General features: G+C 45.2%; 1 protein-coding gene across 4 annotated transcripts in view; it reads left to right on the forward strand.

Annotated features, from left to right (window-relative positions):
• The first annotated feature begins 1164 nt into the window (after positions 1-1164).
• The window catches only part of ZMIZ2 (zinc finger MIZ-type containing 2), a 50637-nt gene continuing 30955 nt past the window's right edge, over positions 1165-20846 (forward strand). The window contains exons 1-2 of one of the 4 annotated variants that reach the window (XM_073653771.1): positions 1181-1308; positions 1552-1658. The gene's annotated coding sequence lies outside the window, so the exon portion shown is untranslated. Of the gene's footprint in view, positions 1309-1551; positions 1659-2012; positions 2078-20846 lie in introns of those variants that run through there. The other 3 variants (XM_073653772.1, XM_073653773.1, XM_073653775.1) reach the window with 3 other exon arrangements.

The raw sequence follows: 20846 nt of genomic DNA on the forward strand, positions 1-20846 counted from the left end.
GGACTATGTGGGGCCCATTATTCTGTATGGAGGACTATGCGGGGCCCATTATACTGTATGGAGGACTATGTGGGGCCATTATACTGTATGGAGGACTATGTGGGGCCCAGTGTACTGTATGGAGGACTATGTGGGGCCATTATACTGTATAGAGGACTATGTGGGGCCATTATACTGTATGGAAGACTATATGGGGCCATTATACTGTATGGAGGACTATGTGGGGTCCTTTATACTGTATGGAGGACTATGTGGGGTCATTATTCTGTATGGAGGACTATGTGGGGTCCATTATACTGTATTGAGGACTATGTGGAGTCCATTATACTGTATGGAGGACTATGTGGGACCCATTATTCTGTATGGAGGACTATGTGGGACCCATTATTCTGTATGGTGGACTATGTGGGGCCCATTATTCTGTATGGAGGACTATGTGGGCCCATTATTCTGTACGGAGGACTATGTGGGACCCATTATTCTGTATGGAGGACTATGTGGGGTCCATTATACTGTATGGAGGACTATGTGGGGTCCATTATACTGTATTGAGGACTATGTGGAGTCCATTATTCTGTACGGAGGACTATGTGGGGTCCATTATACTGTATGGAGGACTATGTGGGGTCCATTATACTGTATTGAGGACTATGTGGAGTCCATTATACTGTATGGAGGACTATGTCGGGTCCATTATACTGTATACTGGTTGGCCGTCGACTTTGTCAAAGTTTTTCATTTTGGCCTCTGTGAGCTTGACATCCCTGGTCTGACTTGGTTCACACTCGCTGTCGATGCCATCTGGTAAGAGGCTGCGCTCGGCGCCACAGATCACTGACCAGGTCCTGCGAATCATTTGTACCATCTCTACCTTGTACCTTTTAATATTTTGCAGCTTGTGGCTTATTATAACGTGCTATAACCCTATAGATGAATATTACAGCACAACTTTCCCGTCTCTCAGGGAGACAAAGAGTTACAGAGCCACAACAATCACTTCCAGGCGCGAAAGGGTTAGCCCTCTCTCTCTCTCTCTCTCCCAGTGCAGCAGCGATACAATGCCGCCCCATCCCCCTCTCAGGCACGTTAGCAGTTCGACGCTCTCGGCGGTTGTCTGCTTTTGTCTGGCGCGGTCTGGAGGAGGGAGAAAGGCGCGCGGTGGGGTGGGGGAAGTGGGCGGCGCTATGGTGGGATGAGGGCGTGGCCTAGCCGTGTAGGAGAAGGAGGAAGCTCGTGAATATTAATGAGCAGCATTGTGCAATTGGAGATGAGACGGTGAGGCTGGAGGAGACGGGGAGAGGAGAGGAGGTGGGTGATCGCACTGCAGCATGGGGCTCAGCATCGCAGCTCAGCTCCTTATTGTCACTTGATTGCTCTGTCTATCTCTATATCTGGCTGGCACTTCCCTCTGCCCCTCCCCCACTCATCCTCCCTGCACTGCACCCTCTCACTGCATGCACTGCACCTTCCTCACTTCCCTGTGCACTGCACGCGAATCTGCACCTTCTCACCTTCTTTGTGCCAGGATTTACCCCCTTCTCCCTCTCCCAGTTCCTGATTTGGGATATTTTGGGGGCAGGACCCCCTCCCCAGCTCAGATCTCTGAGTAGTATGGGGAGATGAGATTGTATCCCAGCCTGGTACAGCTTCCTGGCCAGGTAAGTGCCCTCATATTGGGCTGTGCATGCTCCTGGGTGCGGGCTGTGCATGCTCCTGGGTGCGGGCTGTGCATGCTCCTGGGTGCGGGCTGTGCATGCTCCTGGGTGCGGGCTGTGCATGCTCCTGGGTGCGGGCTGTGCATGCTCCTGGGTGCGGGCTGTGCATGCTCCTGGGTGCGGGCTGTGCATGCTCCTGGGTGCGGGCTGTGCATGCTCCTGGGTGCTTGTAGAGACTGGGCATGAGCCGTGTGCTGCTCCATATGTGGGAAATGTGTAGGACGGCGTATGCTGACATGATCTGCATATCGGCCGGCATGCTACGTCCTAATATTTTGTGCTGTACCTGGCAGCACGAAAGGCCAAGTGGTGTGCGGTCAGCCCGAAGGTCTGGTTATGTCCCTTCCATGGGCAGCTGAAGGGTATGGCTGAGACAACTGCACTTGTAAGGCGTGTGGCTGAAACGCGTGTGGTGTGTGATCAGTCGAAGGGTGCTTTTGGTTAGGCATGGTCAGATCTAATGGCCGCTATAGGTCATGGTCTGTGGGTATGTAGGCTTGGGGTTTCGGACTAAGATTACAGGCAACTGACCCCATTAGTCCACACATTTTAGTCACTTGGCTGTGGTGTGTGGTTAGCATATAGTTGGTTATGTGTGCATGGTCCTCAGCAGTGACCAATATGGATGGGTCAGTTAGACAAGGGCGATGGAGGCTGCGCTGAAGGATCAGCTCTCGTAGAGGTGGTTTATGGACGCGTTTTTGTGAATTGACGACTTGGAGAAGTAATTATTGGTTCATGTGTAGGAATTATGAATGATTACGTTTTGAGCCATTGATATGTTTGGAAATCATTCATGGTGTATTCAATGTGGTGTTTGGCGTAGCCGGAGGGGAAACTGCGTTCTCCAAATGTGTCCATAGGGTTCTACGCAACAGATGAGTGCCAGAAGACCTTTTTTTTTTTATTATACCCTTTTTAGCCAAATAGGCCCTATTGACTTATGGGGTATGTCTGGTCTGGCCGAGCTGCACAAAGCATTGATTTTTGTGATGAAGCATCCAACTTGGATGTGAACGCAACATTAGCGATGCCGAGCCCTCCAGAATGAAAGCTGTTTCTGGCTAGTAGGGAAGGCGCCCCCTGTATGACGTCTGAACATCCTCATAGTAGAAATGGAAGGGGCTGTCTTAATAGGACGTTGCCATTGATTGATTTGCTCAATTACTTGGGTGAATAATGTAACGCTCTTGGGTGAAATGTATTGGGATTGCCGATACATCCCTGCACTTCACAAGATGGCTGTAGGGGAAAATGGTCTTTTGGGTGACCACTGTATTCTCAATGTGTTAAATGAGTCTCCAGTCTGATATTGTTTTTTCCACACTTATCTCTGAATGAAACAAAAAAATTTGCAGATATTGAACTAGTCGGGCTGTAGCCCACCACCAGTCGGGCTGTAGCCCACCACCCATTCCATCTCCCGTCTCTTCTATAAAGGCTCATAGATGTGGGGAGAGGGGGGAAAATGTTGCCGTAGACGACTCCCACAGTGTATTTATCTCCTGCGGGGAAAAATGACTTGGAATTCTCCAGGTTTTGGCTACATTTGTGTTGCTCTCGTACATCTAATGTGTGGCCGATTTGAGTGGATACTGCAGAAATCATTGGGGCCTGTAATAAATATTTTGTGTAACTGCCAAGTTTACAAATTTTGGGGACATCATGTTGGTAAATCATTGTGGGCAACTTTTCTTGGAATGTCTCTTGACCGTACTCTGAAGGTGCATGGACACTGAAAGCTCGTTCACAATAACCTTTTTGTCTACACAGGATACCCATCAGGGTGAAACGATCTTTTGTGCAGCACAAATAACCATTGTTCTCGGCAGCATTAGTCCTGTTTACATAGGACAGACGATGTGCTGCCGAGAACAATGGTTATTTGTGCAGCACAAAAGATCTTTTCACCCTGATGGGTATCCTGTGTAGAGAACAATGGCAGGTTATTACAGATCATTCAGTGCGCATTATTTACCGTGCTTGGACTATGAAATGACCGCCGATCAGTAAATATCTACCAGTCATTTAGTGTCTCTGGTCGGTCTGTGATGAATCGAGGCCTATGTGCTCATGAACGTGGTGGAGGTGGGCGCTCTGTACTGGTGTGGCACCACATTGTGGAGAAATTCTTGCCTGTAGAGCGATGATTTTGGCAGGACCTGTTAACCATCTGATGTGTAAGGGGGCAATTTGATTCTGTAGATGTCTGTTTCCAAAAGGTCAGACATTTTGAATTACAATTTTCAACCTTTCTTGTCCTCCCCCAACCCCTCCAGAGACTTCTTGCTTCCCTTTTTTCCTTATGGAAAGCGTATGAACCCTCGGCGTTGATAGTGGTGGAAATATAGGCCCATACGTTGTACATAACTACCGTACGCACTTGGACCCTGTTAATAGATCAATAGTAATTGATCGGAGACCCCCTGTTCCAGCCTTCTTGCTGTGGTATAGGAGCAGGTTCACGGGCCCCATAACATCTCAGTGTTGGCTTCTGGTGACATCACTGGTTTTCCTAGCCGCGTAGCCTCCACCGTACGGAGATGGCAGAGCTTGGACTTGTAGCATTTGTTTGTCAGTGACCTTTGTGATTCTTTTCCTTGTTACCTTTTTGTAAGTAGCTAAGGGGCAGGTCATGACAAACCCTGAGACAAAGCTGATCACTGTAGGCTTTTGTGAAGTCCGGCGGCGGTAGACATTAGATAGAAATCTGCCTTTGGTTGTGTTGTGCAATCAAATGCCAACTTTCTCAGAGAGCCCCTGAGAAAGCAGTGTCCTGACTGGTTGCTCTGAGTGACTACTTTTTCTTTGTTGTTACATTTATCAGCATATCTTCCTTTAAAGGGGTTGTCCAGGGTGTAAACATTTTCTAACAAAAGCTCAAAATTGGTTTAAAAAAAAAACCAAAAACTTTTGAAGCGGAGCTTCAGCTTCTGACTCTGTAACATGACCACTGTGGCCAGTCACTGGCTGCATAGTTGCCATTTCTCAGGATGCTTAAGTTCCTTTCCTGACCCAAGAGTCCCTGGAAATCCCGGACAGTTGGCAACTACGATGGCTGTAGCGGATGTGCATGGTTGATCGCCTGCAGGTGTATGAGCGGGAGCCATCTCTCCTATTTTCTTCCAAGTGTGGCAGACATTTCTGTCGATTTCCTGTTAGTAACTGCAGAATACTTTAGTCATCTTTGCCCTGGCCTGAAATGGCCGATCACACAGGAAAAAACAAACAAAACAGATTTCATTGACTTTTCCATTAAATGGAAAGTGAGATTTGAGGTGGAGCTTCCCTCACATTAATTATAGATGGTGGAGCGCCCTTCTGCCCCGTATACTGAACCATCTTCTGTTACCTCATAAACCTTGCACAATCCAATCGGTCTCTGTGCCAAACTAGCTGCCAGGGCCACATGAGGACATATCTGACAGTCTGCCACCATGACCTACTTTATCTATAGAACCTCGCTCTGAAACGCCACAATTAATAGTTATACAGTAGCTATATAAGTAGTCATCTGGGGGCATTTTATTTTGTAGCACCCCTCAGCATTACAAGGGTTTTCAGAGTTCGACTAGTTTCCTTTAACTTGTCAAAAGTGACTTTCTGATAGTCCTAATTTTAAAGGGTTTGTCCAGTAATTTTATACTGACGGCCTATCGTTAGGTCATCAATATAAAATCGGTGGGGGTGTGACATCCACCACCCCGGTTGATCAGCTGTTGCCTGTCGATGAACAAATGTGATCAGTTGCGGATCTGCACAGCACCTTTCCACCAATTATATAGTGGTCACGGATGAATGGGAATGGTTCTGCAGTACTCTGCTGTGGCCACTACACAGCTGTGATCTGTGCTGTTCTGCTCTGCAACTGGTCAAATCCATCCAGCCCTTGAAAAAGCTGATCAGGTGTCGCACCCCCGCCGATCTGACATTGATGACCTGTCCTAAGGAGAGGCCATCAGTATAAAAGTACTGGACAACCCCTTCAAGAAAAGGTTTTAGGCCTCATCTAGACATCCATGTATCAGTCTGTGGACGGACCATGTTGCACGTACTTGGCCAAAGGTTTTCTTACCTGTACTTGACAACGTCATGGATGTCTGAATTCAGTCTTCTATACATTTACATACTTTTTAAATGAGCACCTCACCTTGGATTAGGGTCAGCCAAACCTTTTGGCTTGACCAGCCAGCATCTAGGGTGTCTCAACTCTCCCTTGATGGAGGAAATGAAGGGCTGGACATGTTGGCATTCAGCATGCCCAGCCTTTTTTTTTTCCATTGGACAGAAGCCGCTGCTAATGGTGTCTGGCAGTGTCTTGCTCCCCTTGACCAAGCCAAGGTTGTGAGGGAATTTGGGGGGTATAGCAATCAGGCGAACGTTTTCTGCTAGATACTTTCTTACCTGTTTGGCTCCATTTTAAAAGCTGACAACTTAAACCCTAGTCTCACTTAACAAACACCTGTCACTAGGTTAAGTGTCTAATTTTTGCTCTCTTATTCCCATTGCTTCACTTTTTTTTTTGTTATCCACCATACGGTTCAAGAGGATATGGGGCCTTTTCGATTTGGTGCAAACTTATAATGTCTTTACCATTCTGGCATTTACGGTGTTGTCCTGACACTATAGAGCGTTACCTATTGTTATACCTGTGTGCGACAAACAAGGAACCCCCTAATGGATGTGACGTAGGGCCTGAGGGACGTTTCAGTCCATTAGTTATCTTTCGGAACGTGCTGTGATTCTGAGTGGTCCTCTAGTTCTTCTGCCTTGTTATATATGATAAGTGTGGCCGGGAGCACGTACGTCTTCTGCTACATTGGATTTAGGAAATATGAGTAAGTCCCGTTTTTTTCTGTCAGGAGCCTAAAACTGAGCAGCAGACCAGACCTGTCATCATGATTTGGCATTTTCCAGTTCTGTAATGCAGTGTATTGTCGTTGCTGTTTTTTTGGCACTTTTGAGCAGTGACACAATAGTCCCTCATATAAGTTTAATTTTTGAGTGGTGCCATGTTGGTCAGGCAATGTAACGTAAAAATAGGAGGGGTCCACTGATTCCCCCCCCCCCCCCCTCCCCAATTGTAACTAGGGCAAAGAGCCATTGAGGCACTTATGGTTCTCGAAAACAAACTGACATCAATTGGAAAACATGGATGCCATTGGAAGCTCTGGAAATGAGACAATTTGATTGCTGCTTCCCCCAAAAAATAAAGTCTGTGGCCACCAAACACTACTTCTATTGGAAAGGAGCAACATCTCCTTTGAACACCAAGTCCGTTAAATTGGCATTATACAGTAAACTGCAGTAGCCCAAATGCTCTGTCATAGTGACCTTCCCTTGGCAGCCATAAGCATATCCATTCTGTTTTTAGCCTGGCACTTAGGCCTCAAGTATATGGCCAAATTATAACTCTTTTGTATGAGCTCCATATATGACCTTCATGTCCAATGAGAACATTACAGAGGCTTTCTTCGATTCTGTATGTGTCCTAACTATAAAAAAATGTGATTTATTGCATTGCTTTTAGGGAAGAATATCTTCATACGTGAGGTCCACAGCTTGGCCGGTCACAGTTGAGCCCTGCTGTCCAGGATTGGTACACAGGCCTAGTTCTGTGTGATTCAGTTGAAAGTAATGACACTCGTTAACACTCACAAGTAGAACATTATTTTTAATTGTCAGACTATGGCCTGACTTACTTTCTGTGAGATTTGTCATAAATTACATGGTGTTCATAGTTTGACTGGTTTGGGTGTTGGTTGTCAACTGTATTTCTTGGAAAGCCTTCCACCTTTATTATTAGAGAGGGCACGTCCCAATGTGTACGGTACTCGCTGGTGTCTTATGTACTATCTGGGAAGAGCGATATCTCCCTGTAATCTTGGGGTCCAGTAGATTAGTCACTTGATAGGTCCTAATAACATCTGGTCTCTTCCCCTGGAGGATCAGTATGAAGGATCTCTAGAAATGAACTTTGGCCTGTGCTATGAATGTCTTCAGGTCCTTACCATAATTTCCTGTATTGCCTTTATTGATCTCTTATTAGGTCCGGGCTGGAGAATTCCTAGGAGCCATTAGTGCTTAGTAATATATTATTAATGTCTGTTTTGAGTTGTCTTCTATTCATTAGTATTCGGTAGAAAATGTCTAATCAAGCATGGGTTGTACCTGGCTTCTGAAGTCTTTGCCCAACTTTGGAAGGACTTTATTGGTTGGGTGGTCATTGGATTAGACGAGACTTCCGTCATCGTGATGGTAATGACTATCAGATTCTCGTTGTTTTACCAGAGACAGTTTTTTTGGTGACTTGATATGTTGTCCAATGAAGATGGACCTTTACTGATGGTTTTATTATGACTCTATGATGGACACATTTTTGTGGTTCTGCATCTAGCATGTCAGAATTTTTAGAGGCTCGTTTGTTCTCCAGATTTCACAAAGTTTTGGCATTCCTTTTTCAAGTTTCTAAGTTATTCTTTTCTACATGGAAGAGCCACATGTGAATGGATGGAGTGTTCACACATAGTGTTTTTGCAGCTTTTTTTTGTGTGTATAAAAATAAGCTGCAAAGAAAAAGGAAACTTGTGAACATGCTTAGTTAGGCCACTGGTAATAAAAGAGCACTGCACTTGGCTGATCTGTGGCACTCCCAGAAGAATGAATTCACGCAGGGCGGTTCTCCGGAGTGGTGGGAATCCCAGTGGTCAGAACCCCCCCACCCTGCTATTTCCTATCCAACAGATGGGGGATAGCCTCTAAGCTTGAGAATACTCAAGGCAGGCAGGTACCTGAGATCTTCAACAGACTGACAGCAGGGATAGATGCTTGGTTTCAATGGGTAAAGATCACAAAATCTCTCTTGTTTGGTGAAGGATTGAGAAATGTCTGTCCAGGTAAATAGTAGCTACTGATTAGGAGCTTCTGAGGGCAAGCCGCCTTCTTGTGCTCACAGATTATTTCTTACATTCTTGTGGGTGGTGTAGATCATAAAAACGTTCCTACAAAAACTGATTTTGAATGAAATCGCAATTACGGCTTGGCCAATTACTAACTTGTCCAGGCATTGGAACAGTAATTTTTTTTTTTTTTTTTTTTCATTTGGCCCCCATTAGCCCCAAAGAGTCTGTAAACAAACCAAACCATTGTTTTCAATCCTAAGAAGTTTTCTTCCTCTCTGTCCATGTCAAGATATCTGGACTTTCTCATGGTCATCTTCCTCCTAGTGGGCCAAGAGGTCTAAACAGTTGGTATAATCCATGTTCTAGTACATCATGTAATAGCTGGCATAATATTAAAGTGGTTTTCTCCTCTTCAAAAAAAAAATCTTATACTCTCCTCCTGGACTGGCACAGCTACTCCGCACTTCCCATGGTGTTCCCTATCAGTCTCAACATCTGTAAGAGATGTTATGTGGTCAGAAAGGTGTCTTTATCATCAGCTGCAAGTTTGGGTTTCGAACACATTGGACTGGAAACAGTGTGTGAAGGAGGCTGGTTGTCTTAACGCAATTGAAAAATCTCAGCCAGCCCCTTCTATCACAGCCAAGGCAGGAAATTGTGTCTTGCTTTTGATTGAGGCCCCAGTTGCCCGCTCAAATACATTTTTGTGGGGGGAGGGAGATGAAGCAATGCCTGGAGTTACACATTAAGAAAAAAGACTTGTCCCTTTTACATTTACAAGACTGCTAAAGTTCAGTGATGGGGACATGCAATTGTCCACAAAGTACCTTGTCTACATGGCCTTTTGGCTACTTGCGTCATCCCAGCCGTTGAGTCATGACCTCTAGTTACCTTCTTGTTGACTTGCTCTGCAGCAATGTTAATTACTGCTTGTTTGCTGCCAGGTATATGGCTTTATTAGAACGTGACATCTTGTATTACAGATGGCTAATTTGTTCTTGGTGGCAGTTTCTATAAGTCCGCGGATGTGCTGGTATGGATCATATTCTTCTATAACATAGCCTCTCGGGTTTTTGCCAACTTTCCCACTTGTAAATGTTTATCAGATGGCTCCTCTCTCTAAATATTTAATCAGCAATCACTGGCATCCATGCAGGTTTACTCCTCACCTCCTTGGGAGGGGAAATGGTTGCTTAATGCCTCCTCCAAGACCCTCTGTGCATAAATGATTATCAGGTAGTCTAATATGTCCCCACTGCCTGTGCTTTTCCACGCTTAGCCGTGTTGTGCTACAGATTCAGAGTTTATCATGTGTACAGCGTTTATTTCATAGAATCTGCTCCTCAAATATCACTTATATCGTATAGATCTTGAAAAATTACCAATATTTTCCTTGAAAAGTTACATGCTGTAGCGCCACCTGGTGTTCATAGTGTATAGCAAAGTGCATGTCAACCACCATATGGGCGGAGTGCTGGAGGACGCGCATGCTCAATCACCCTCCCCACAGCAAGGTCTCTATGTAGAAATATCACTGCACATGCATACGCCGTCTATAGTGATTTTGTTTTGTTTTTTAAAGGCCTGCGCACACACTAGATTATTTCCATCCAGACTCGTCAATTTTGACTGTACTTGCAACTAATTTTATGTATATGTGGACCTTTCAGCAGATGTATGGGGTAGTGAGAATGTAAAACTGTTGGCCAAACAAGCATTATGGACTACACACTTGTACTATTTACTCTCTTTTGGCTTTTTGGCCTCCCAAGGTTTTTTTTTTTTTTTTCCCAGGATACACGCAAAATATACTTCACAATGATACTGTAAGCTTAGTCTCTCCTACCTTCAGGGGAAGGAAGAATATTGTATTGCCAGCTGCCAGAGGGAGAAGGAGACTGATTACGCTCAGAAGCCTTGATCAGCAGCAGCAAAAAATGAGTTATTTTTTTTTATTAATGCTATAAACGCTGAGGAGTATTCCAAAACGGGACATTTGGTATCAAAATGATCTATGGGATAACATCTGCAAATGAAGTTCCTCTTGTTATCCTAGTGCTGCAAAATTTGGGATTGTAGGTAAAACTGTGTGCCGACCCCTCACATTTAAATTTGTTTATATTCATTTTTGGGGAAGGTATGTGGGATAAATTACTTGTAAACCTTGCTTAAAAGGATTGTCTTGTTTCCATGCCTAACTACTAGTAAGGATACCCATTAATTAAAAAAAAATAGATATATATTATGGCTCCACTCCTGACAAGTTAAAAGAATTTAGGTACAATTTTGTAGGGGTCTTCTCAACCCCCAGCACCAAATAAATGGGGCACTAAAAAGTCCTATTACAGGTGGAAAACAAGCCAAGGAAGGTAATATTTGAAGGTCTGCCCCCTGGCTTCTGCAGTAGGATTTAGGGTATGACTTTTAGGCCTTTTGCACAGATATCCATGGCTGGTTTAGGTGAGCAGACACGTTATGTTTGCGGATTCGTAGTATTACCACATAGCTTTATAAAGCACACATATTAGACCCGTACTTCAGGCCTTAAAAGGGAAACACTGCTGCTAGGAATAAAAATAACCTACACTTCGAGCCCCTTCTATATCACGGATAGGACTCATGGATTTTTGTTGTCTTCGGGGAAATAATGTGGGCGGTCATCATTCTGCAAATAGCTATAGATTCTCAGATAGAAGGAGTCTTTTCATGTGAATTCCACCGGCTTGGAAACGCCATAGCTGCTGCTCTTTATATTTTGCTCCCTATATGGATTGACTTTTTGTATTGCAAAGCAGCAGGGTTTTCCCACAGTTTGCCTCTCTGCCCTCTATATAAACCAAGGAATACCCCAGTGTGCCCTCCGCACCTGATTCCCATACATGCGGAATGTAAAAGTATAAATCTGACGTTCCGTTGCCTTTTTTGGGGACATATTTCCTAAATTGCTTTCCTACTACTATGTTAATGGTTCTTGGCTATTGAAAAATCACTATTTGTTTTAGTATTACCTTAATTTTTATTCTTTTCACAAAAGAAATTGCCTTTTTTTACGCTTCCAAAAGATGAGAGCATGATGTTGAGCAGCTGGCACCGCATTCCAGATTCTTTTAGGAAGTTCTTGAAGGACTACGTGTCCCCCACCAGTGACCATTTTAACATGGAGTTAAACCAATGCTGACGCGTTGTCACAAGGGTGAGCACCATGAACTTCCACATTTGTTACGAGAAAGTCCTGTGTTCTCATCACTTGAAATAAAAGGGGATTTCCAGGCGGAGTGGGTTATTCGAGTCACCGGCGACATTTGGTAAAGTTGCCCATAGACGTTAGATACTTTTTGGCATGATCCTCAGTCTAACGTGCACTGATAAATGAAGTGAATACCATTGATTATCTGGTAACAAGAGATGAGCGCTATCGGGCAGCGAGTGAACTATCAGTTTTTGAAGTTGATGTAATGGAAGTAGAATCTATGGGCGAGCGGAAAGATGGCCATGCACATGAAGATCACTGTCCGTGTAAACCGTAATGTGAGATACCAGTTGCACCCTCTGTTTTGGGCGGAGGGGGGGCTATCCCTGACCTTCCTCTCAACACTAGACGTCAGAGGTGGAAGGGTGGTAATGGGATCAGCTATGTTTCCATATGTCCAGCTTTTCGAATCCCAGGGGTTGTGGAAAGAGGTGCCTGGAAGTCTTATTCCCCCTTTCCTAAGCGTGCATGTTCATTGGAAAAGTATTGGATGAGAGAAATCTTTTGCCGAATGAGTGTAAGGCTGTCTGGTAGCCAGCTCCTTTAATTCTGCATCTGGAGGCAAACCGGGGCCAATGATGTAGTAGTGACCACAGACTTCTGCCTTGCATATGGGAGTGGAATATATACCATACCTGTTCTATTCATTCACCCCTATAAAGCCAAAGTATGGTAACAGATTGGGTCAGAATAAGAGTCATTCAAGGAGGGGACCGCAGGAGAACCAGCAATGGGGTGATGGCCACTCAAGGATTGGAAGCTACAAGAGTTACTGTGTCATAAACTTCCAGAAGCCTACTGGTTTAGGATAGAAAGGTAGCAGATCACACAGATTGCAGTTCGCTGTTTATGGACCTGCATAGCTGCAGACCAGTAAAACGGACTATGCGGATCCCTATCTATATCTACAATGGCCCTGTTAACATCACAACTGGGACATAGAGTAATCGAAGAGGTGGCCTGGTTTAATAGTGCATCTAGATGCTGCATGATGACCAAGCCGGTGAAGGCAGTCCGATGCTTTGGGCAATGCTCTGTTGGGGCAACCTTGTTTCCTGGCATTCATATGGATGAAACTTTTAAACCTACCTAATTATTGCACAAGCCAAGTACACCTCTTTATGACCATGCCCTATGTTAGCGGGATAGTGCCCCCTGCCACGTTGTCCTATTTCTCAATCCATTCCTTAACAATTTTGGCTCCAAATTCCCTGGATCTTAAAGGTGTTGTCTAAATAGTCTTAAGTGGAACAGGGCCCCATTGAAAATTAGCTAGTACTCTCCTCCCAGGCCGGCGATGTTCCAGTGATATCAGCACCACCAGGTCTCCCAAGATTCACGTGACCTAAGTCAACGGCCGCTAATGGACTGCTTCACTAGCACTTCCCTCGGAACAAACTTGAGGACATCTAGGGAAGGTGCGAGTGCTGCTGAGTATTGACGAGTTCTGGCAGACACAGCACCGACATCTCTGGAATGTCGCCAGTTCAGGAGCAGAGTGTATGCTTTTTTTATTTTACATGGGGTCCTGTTAAATTTAAAGTTGTCCAAGTAGTGGACAACCCTTATAATTCGGAGATTATCTTATACATTAGTCCTCATAACTTAACGACCTGCTTCAAATCTATTGGTACCATATGCCCTAAAATCTTCAAATATTACGTGAAGTCATTGATGGGGCAGAATTAGTTTTTGAGGCACAAATGAGGTTGTACACAATATTTGGCAGATGTCCTAGCAGATCTTTACTGTTTACCAAAAGGTTAAGATTAAGAACTATTTTACATCAATGGCCAGTATAGTAAAGCTATTGGATTGCCTAAATCCGCTTTCCAAATATTTTTAAAAGGGGGCACAGAGCAATATTGCATTTATGTAAAATCATTTATGGTCACCAGCAGGGCTGTGGAGAGTCGGTATAAAATGGACCGACTCCTAAAATACACACTGCTCAAAAAAAATAAAGGGAACACTGAAATAACACATCCTAGATCTGAATGAATGAAATATTCTCATTGAATACTTTGTTCTGTACAAAGTTGAATGTGCTGACAACAAAATCACACAAAAATCATCAATGGAAATCAAATTTATTAACCAATGGAGGCCTGGATTTGGAGTCACCCCCAAAATTAAAGTGGAAAAACACACTACAGGCTGATCCAACTTTGTACTGTTTTTGCCCGCAACTTTGTCCGTGTTTTTCATCTTGGGGCCCACTGTGTGTTTGAGTGTGACGTCCCCCCCCCCCCTGTCCATGATTTGTGCTTATCTTATGTACAGTATGTGTGTGTTGCCTGATCATTGCTGAAGTGCCAGCAGGTTTACGACCTGTTATAAAAATCAGATCAGCAGGAAGCCAACTTCTGAGGACCCCCCCTCCCCACAGGTTTTAGAAAGGTGGAGTTCCTGCTACCCTGCTTTCTGTGGAGTGTGTGTGGTCCCTTTTATGTTAGATTGCCTTTTTTGCATTCCTAATTTTTTTTTTTTTTCACTGTTAATGAAATCACCAGAAAATAGAATTCCTTTTCTACCATGATGGTCCTGGGTGGAGCACATTTAGTTGACTTTCTTAGTGGCTGCACAAAATATCTGGGCACTCGGGGCTGTAATTATATTTGTTTGTGTGTGACATTATTATTATTATTTATTATTATAGCGCCATTTATTCCATGGCGCTTTACATGTGAAAAAGGGGGTATAATACAAGAACAATTTCAATAATCTTGAACACAATGTGACAGCGACTGGTACAGGCGGAGCGAGGACCCTGCCCGCGAGGGCTCACAATCTACGAGGGATGGGTGAGGGTAGAGCTGGTCGTGCAGCGGTATGGTGGAGCGGTGGTTACTGCAGGTTGTAGGCTTGTCGGAAGAGGTGGGTCTTCAGGTTCCTTTTGAAGGTTTCCACGGTAGGCGAGAGTCTGATTCGTTGGGGTAGAGAGTTCCAGAGTAGGGCGGAAGCACGGGAGAAATCTTGTATACGGTTGTGGGAGGAGGAGATAAGAGGGGAGTAGAGCAGGAGATCTTGTGAGGATCGGAGGTTGCGTGCAGGTATGTAACGGGAGACTAGGTCGGAGATATATGGAGGAGACAGGTTGTGAATGGCTTTGTATGTCATGGTTAGGGTTTTGAACTGGAGTCTCTGAGCAATGGGGAGCCAGCGAAGAGATTGACAGAGAGGAGAGGCCGGGGAATAGCGGGGGGACAGGTTGATTAGTCGAGCAGCAGAGTTTATGATAGATTGGAGGGGTGCGAGAGTGTTAGAGGGGAGGCCACAGAGCAGGAGGTTGCAGTAGTCAAGGCGGGAGATGATGAGGGCGTGCACTAGTGTTTTTGCAGATTCATGGTTTAGGAATGTGCGGATCCGGGAGATATTTTTGAGTTGGAGTCGGCAGGAAGTGGAAAGGGCTTGGATATGTGGTTTGAAGGAGAGTTCCGAGTCCAGGGTTACCCCAAGGCAGCGGGCTTGAGGGACTTGGGAGAGTGGGCGGCCATTGACTATGATGGATAGGTCAGTTGGGAGGGTTGAATGAGATGGCGGAAAGATGATGAATTCTGTTTTGTCCATGTTAAGTTTTAGAAATCTAGCAGAGAAGAAGGATGAAATAGCAGACAGACATTGTGGGATTTTGGTTAATACGGAGGTGATATCGGGTCCAGAGAGGTAGATCTGTGTGTCATCAGCATAGAGGTGATAATGAAAGCCATGAGACTCTATGAGCTGTCCCAGGCCTAGGGTGTAGATGGAGAAGAGCAGGGGTCCTAGAACTGAACCTTGGGGGACACCGACAGATAGGGGGCGAGATGAAGAGGTGGTGTGGGAGACACTGAATGTCCGGTCAGTTAGGTATGAGGAGATCCAGGATAGGGCCAAGTCTGTGATGCCGAGAGATGAGAGAGTCTGTAGTAAGAGGGAATGGTCCACTGTGTCAAAGGCAGATGACAGGTCTAGGAGGAGGAGGACAGAGTAGTGTCGCTTAGATTTGGCGGTTAGTAGGTCGTTTGTGACTTTAGTCAGTGCAGTTTCAGTAGAATGGTGCGGTCGGAAACCAGATTGTAGGCGGTCAAAGAGGGAGCAGGAGGACAGGTGGGAGGACAGTTCAGAATGGACATGTTGTTCCAGTAGTTTTGAGGCATAGGGGAGAAGTGATATGGGGCGATAGCTAGACACAGAGGATGGGTCAAGGGAGGGCTTTTTGAGGATGGGTGTGATTGAGGCATGTTTGTAACATGAGGGGAAGACACCAGTTGTTAGTGACAGGTTGAAGAGGTGGGCTAGGTTTGGGATGAGGTGGGACGGGATTGGGTCAAGTTTACAGGTGGTGAGGTGTGATTTGGAGAGTAAGGAGGAAAGTTGATCTTCAGAAATGGTGGAGAATGTAGTTTTGGAGGAGGAGGGTTGAGTAGGTGTGGGGAGGGGCTGTGGGGGCTTTAGGCAAAAGCTTTGTCTGATGGTGTCAATCTTCTGCTTGAAGAATGAGGCAAAGTCTTCGGCTGAAATAAGAGGAGAGGGAGGAGGCACTGGGGGACGGAGGAGAGAATTGAAGGTGTTGAATAGTTTGGGGTTGTGGGACAGGGAGGATATGAGAGATGTGAAGTATGTTTGTTTTGCTGCAGTGAGTGTGGACTTGAAGGTAGTGAGGGACTGTTTGAATGCGATGAAGTGCTCATGGGAGTGGGACCTTTTCCATCTACGTTCAGCAACCCTGGAGGCCCGTCGCAGTTCTTTAGTTAGGCTGGTGTGCCAGGGTTGTCTGTTGATTGTGCGAGTCTTGGTATGCGTGAGGGGGGCGACCGAATCGAGAGCTGCAGCTGTTGTGGTGTTGTATAAAGTGGCAGCAGCATCTGCATCATGTAAGGAACTAATGTCTGTAAGAGGGAGGAGGGATTCAGAGAGAGAGTGTAGGTCAAGGTGTTTGAGATTTCTACGAGGGTATTCAAGTTTGTGGAGTGGGGATTGCTGCCCCAGGGAGGAGAGAGAAGAGAAAGTGAGTAGGTTGTGGTCAGAGAGAGAGGTGAGTTAGAGAGGTTAGATAGGGAACAGAGGCGGGTGAAGATGAGGTCCAGCGTGTGGCCGTCTTTGTGGGTGGGTGTGGAAGACCTCTGGGTAAGACCAAAGGAGGAAGTGAGGGATAGAAGCTTAGAGGCAGCTGAGAGGGAAGTATCAATGGGGATGTTAAAGTCGCCCATGAGGATAGTGGGGATGTCAACAGAGGAAATGAAGTAGCCAAGTGGTGAAGTGGTCAAAGAAAGTGGTGGCTGATCCTGGGGGGCGGTAGATTACAGCCAGTTGGAGGGGGACATTGTAATGAGCTTCCATTCTATTTGCTCATCTTCACTCAGTTGTGGTAGAGGCTAACATCTCTGTAACTCAAATGACCCTTCAGCCTTGGTTTCTATTGGAGTCCCTCAGATGCCATATTGTCACACATGAAGGGGTTTCCTTAAGATTTTGACTCCGTCACACCAGTATCCACATGTGGACAGTGACTTGGGCCCAAGCATTTAAAGAAAACCTATTTTACTCTATTCATGCTGCCCAAACAACGGGAAGCATGAATCCGAAACTGGCTGCACAATTGTAGCAGGTATGGTGTTTGTTTTTTCTCCAAACCCTCCAGAGGGAGGGGAACATAGTTTGAAGATCTGGCCGGGCACCATGGGGAGAGATAAGACTAGTCCGGCATCGGGCCCCATGTGTGTATTTAACAAGATGCCTATCAATCACCTATAGTGATATGGGGATTAGCCAGCCGGGCCCGCCCCAGACTAGTCTAGTCTCTCCCTATTATCGTCCAAACTACATTTTTTTTTTTTTTTTTTTCTGTTCTGGAACGCTGGAGCAGCATGAATCGAGTGACTGGTTCCCGTTTAAGCACATGCATATTCTGCTTCAATATCCTAAATTTTAAGCAATTCTAACTTGTTTGTGGTAATAGGGCTTGTCCGGGACCTTTCCTGTCAATGGAGATGCACTTTGGCGCAGCCTTCGTTTGCCTGGCGTGTCCATATAGTTCATAGGGTATATACCAGTATACGGTATAGGTTGCAGTGACAAATGACGTGTGATACCTTTGAAGGGGAAGAGCTTCACAAGACTGTATCCCTCAAGGGCCTTCACTCGGGCCTTAATATGGTACATTGGTCAAAAGTACAAATGTCCGCCCCCCCCCCCCCCCCCCTCCTTGTGTTTTATACAAAATGTTCTGTCACAGCGGATGGCTCTGCGGCTCGGTGTCGCGGGCTTTGGCTTCCTCCTGTGCCCATGTCACCATGATATGATGGACTACCTCCTTTCCTCATGATACTACATGTTTGCCCTGTGGCACTGACTGACTACAAAGCTCATCATCCTGCTCCTGTAGTGCCTGTGTGACACAGATAGGGCCGAGACGGGGGAGGTGTGACAGGCTACCTCAGGCAAAGGCTTTGCACAGCAGGTTGGACAGGGAGGGGGCAGGGAGAGAATTGGCAGAAGTCTTGTGCATTTAAATAATTGGGAGAATTCCAAGTATCTCGTGTGACAAGCAAGAGAATTGTTCAAGGAGGGAAAGATGGGGGAGAAACTGGACTGATGGAGCGGAGAATTCCCTAGTGGAGAGGAGATAAGAACTTGGCTTGGGTGAGGAGAGTTGTGGGACAAAAGTGTGGCTGTCGGGGGTGGTAGTCTTGCCTTATGTAAGTATAGACATTGGGTTAAAATACAATAAAAAAATTGGAATTCCTTGTTTCTAACAAATGTCTAATTTTTCTTTTTCCCCAAATTTTTAGGAATAAAAAAAACTGTATGGGATATTGTACTTCATGTATGTAGTCATTGGCACATATCTGTTGCATGGCAGCTTTGACTGGTACATGAGTCACACAGCGAAATTTCGCTGTATGTCGCTGGTACATTGCAGCATAATGCAAGTGAATTGGGCCACATTGTGACCTGCAAGGTATCGAGACAACCAAGTCATAAAGGACAGAACTTTTTTATTTCTTGCTTGTTGCAGCAGCAGTACCTGCCCGATCCCATTCACCTGCATTATGTAGCCTCAGCCTAAGGCCACGGCCCCACTATCAGTATTTGGTCAGTATTTTTTTCTCAGGAGTGGGTGATAAATGCAGAATTGGTGACTTGTTTCTATTATACCTTTTCTCTGATTGTTCCTCACCTGGTTATGGCTGTCATTTGTCTTCTCCCAAGGGCTATAAATCTATCCTGGGTATGTAATGGGCACCCGGGGCTCCTTACATACTGTAGCGATCCGTGCACCCTCGTTATCATCACTTAACCAGGACATTGGACAATGAAAGTCTCAGCAAGCAGAGATCTTGAAATCACAATGAATTGCCTAAAACTAATTAAAAAAAAATAATTTTTTAAAGATTTTTTTACACAACCCACTGTTTCTCTGTGAATCTGTCAGCAGACTACAGGCTGCTGCTTATGGTCCATACGCCAGCGTTTCTGAACAGTAATCCATTTGATATGGTGTAGAGAAAATCTTTAACTCCCAAAATTTCCACTGCCGGCTCTGTTTCGGACTCTCCTTGCAGCACATGGACTGACATAGGGAGAGTAAAGAGGCACGTGTCCCTAAATATTATCTGTTTATTGACTAGCATATATAATGTGCCTATAGACTGTGTGGAGTCCCAAAATGTGGACAGCATTTTCCCGGAGTGTGTTGTAGACAGTCGCCGAGGTCTCCAGGATATAGAATGTGCCGGTTTGGCTTGTGGATATTGACACCAGAGTTGCTTATGATGTCTGCATATTCATGATTACTGCTTCCAGTTCTCACCCTACCAGTATGGAAGCACAGAGGGTTTATCTCTGACCCTATGCCAATATGTGGTTTCCTTCCATATTCTGGCTCCTGGCTAATTTGTCCCTAGGGGCTGAGGAGTGTTTGGGCATGAATGTATGATGGCGCCACTTACCGGCTCCACTGTGGCCGGCGCTGATGAGGCGAAATTAATATTTACCTAATGGGTTATTTACATCTATCTGCACCATCAAAGATGACGTGTTCTCGGAAAGCATGAGCCCACCAGGCACGGGGCAAAATGGTGGATAGCTGTCTAGAATAGAAGTCTATAATCTGAGGGGCATTAGTTTCTAGATGTTCTGTCTCAAATGGCACAAAATTGATGTTTCCAATAGATGGAAAACGCCATTCGTACATGGAAAAAGTCACAAGGGGTTGTTCAGTACAGGACACCCCCCCTTCGTAATGGACCTGGGCAGGTGGGTGAAATATGTCTACGGAAGTATTTACCTACAAGACCCTCTAAACTCTGAGTTCCCCATCGGTCCCCCTGATATTAACATCCAACGTACGGGCTGCAGTCAAAGGGGATTGTCAATCATTATTCCGTGAATGAAGTATATTCATTGTTTAATGAATTTTTGCCACTTTCTATCTATTTTTCACTACTTTGAAGATCTCTGCTTGTTGTCAGTGAATCGAAACTTTCTTCATTACGTCAGATTCACAAAATTAAGGTTTTGTAAGGTGTTTAGTTTGGGGCATGCTACATTGGTGCAATTAATAATATACTAGAAACACTGACAAAGTGTTTGAGATTTCCGCAGATCTAAAAATTGTGTTCAGACAGGCTTATTTCACTGTGCGTATAAAGATTGCAATGCCTGGACTAATTGCGGGTCTCCCGATCTGAACTTTCAGCCTTATAGGCACACAGGAGGTTGTAAGTTTGGATCTAGAGACCCCGAGGTCCTACCAGGACCATAATGTCTTGTTTTGGGAATGTGGTGGTCCCAGCGATCCAATCCCTGCTAATGTTTATTGACCGGTCATACCTAAGGATCACAAATTACTGTGGTGGGAAAACTTTAGTGGCACGCCCACCCGAGTCGGTCCGTTTTTAGGTATGCTTTCCATTCATTGACAGCAAACATAAGACTTCTTTCTACAGATGGATGTAGATAACCTTGGATGATATGTGAGCTGTAATAATACAG

The sequence above is a fragment of the Phyllobates terribilis genome, unplaced genomic scaffold (assembly GCF_046119375.1).
Source record: "Phyllobates terribilis strain yellow unplaced genomic scaffold, ASM4611937v1 Scaffold_11__3_contigs__length_659146591, whole genome shotgun sequence".
Classification (NCBI taxonomy): Eukaryota; Metazoa; Chordata; class Amphibia; order Anura; family Dendrobatidae; genus Phyllobates; species Phyllobates terribilis.